The sequence below is a fragment of the Fulmarus glacialis genome, unplaced genomic scaffold (genome assembly GCF_000690835.1).
Source record: "Fulmarus glacialis isolate BGI_N327 unplaced genomic scaffold, ASM69083v1 scaffold21064, whole genome shotgun sequence".
NCBI lineage: Eukaryota > Metazoa > Chordata > Aves > Procellariiformes > Procellariidae > Fulmarus > Fulmarus glacialis.
This window is the reverse complement of record NW_009207675.1, coordinates 15,789-16,860: the sequence shown is the minus strand read 5'-3', so window position 1 is coordinate 16,860 and position 1,072 is coordinate 15,789.

The following is a 1,072-nucleotide window of genomic DNA, read 5'->3' as shown; positions in this document are numbered from 1 at the left end:
GGGAGGTACCTGAGGTCTTAGAGCAGGGAGCGATTTAAATGGCAGGAAGGCAACAAAAAAAGAGTATTTCCAGGTCTTTGGCTGGGAAATGTCTACCTGGCCAGGCTGGGCTGTTTTATCTCTAACCCCCTGGAGCAAGGCGGCTCCAGGTGTTGGTGATGGAGAGATGGCACCCTGTCCCCATCCCCTGCAGGGATGTCAGGCAGGTTGGGGTCCTCGAGACAAGGGCTGCCCCCAGGGCTCGGCTCAGACCACGGGCACGACTTGCCGTCTGCAGTTGAGCAATTCCCAAAAGGGGCCGATTTCTCACAGGGTTGTGCCTGACCTGTGCCGGCAAGGGTTTCCACCAGCAGCATGGACCAAAGCCACGGTCTCCTTAAGGCTGACCTCCCCAGGCAGTTGGCAGGAGCCCCTCATGTTCAGCATCCTCGTCTCCCTTTCCCTGCTCAACGTCGTGTCTCCTCCACGACAGCCAGCAGACACCTCCCCTCGCCCGGCCCCAAAGGGAGTCTACAGGAGCCACATATAAGGGAATGAAGAGAGACCTACCCGGGGGCGAGTTCTCCATCACTTCGGCCTGGTAGGAGCTCTGGGTGAAGAGGGGGCGGTTGTCGTTCTCATCCGCTATGGAAATGACCAGCAGGTCAAAATCCTAAAGGAAAATGGGGACAAGAGGGTGATGACCGCAATGTCCTTTCCTTGAACTGACCTCCCGCCTCTCCCACTGCTGGTCAAAGCTGGAGCCCTGTGCAACCATCATTCTGTGCTCCTTGGACCACCCTGGAGGTTCAGCCCCATGCCGGGGCTGGGCAACCTTTCCCAGCCAGCACCCCAAAGGGTGATGCATGGGACATCTTGGCAGGGCCAAAGGATGCTCCGGTGTCATCATTGTCCAGCTCTCCAGCCCAACTTTGTCCCACCTTCTGTGAAGCCTACTGCTGTTGCATGGAGTCAACATGAGATGTTGGACTTGCCCTAATCCTACTGGTCCCGTTCTCTGATGGGGAGGGGGTTACAGCCCCCTTTTTGTGACCCCCAGATGCTTTTGGGGGATCAGGCTGCTACTGCCTTT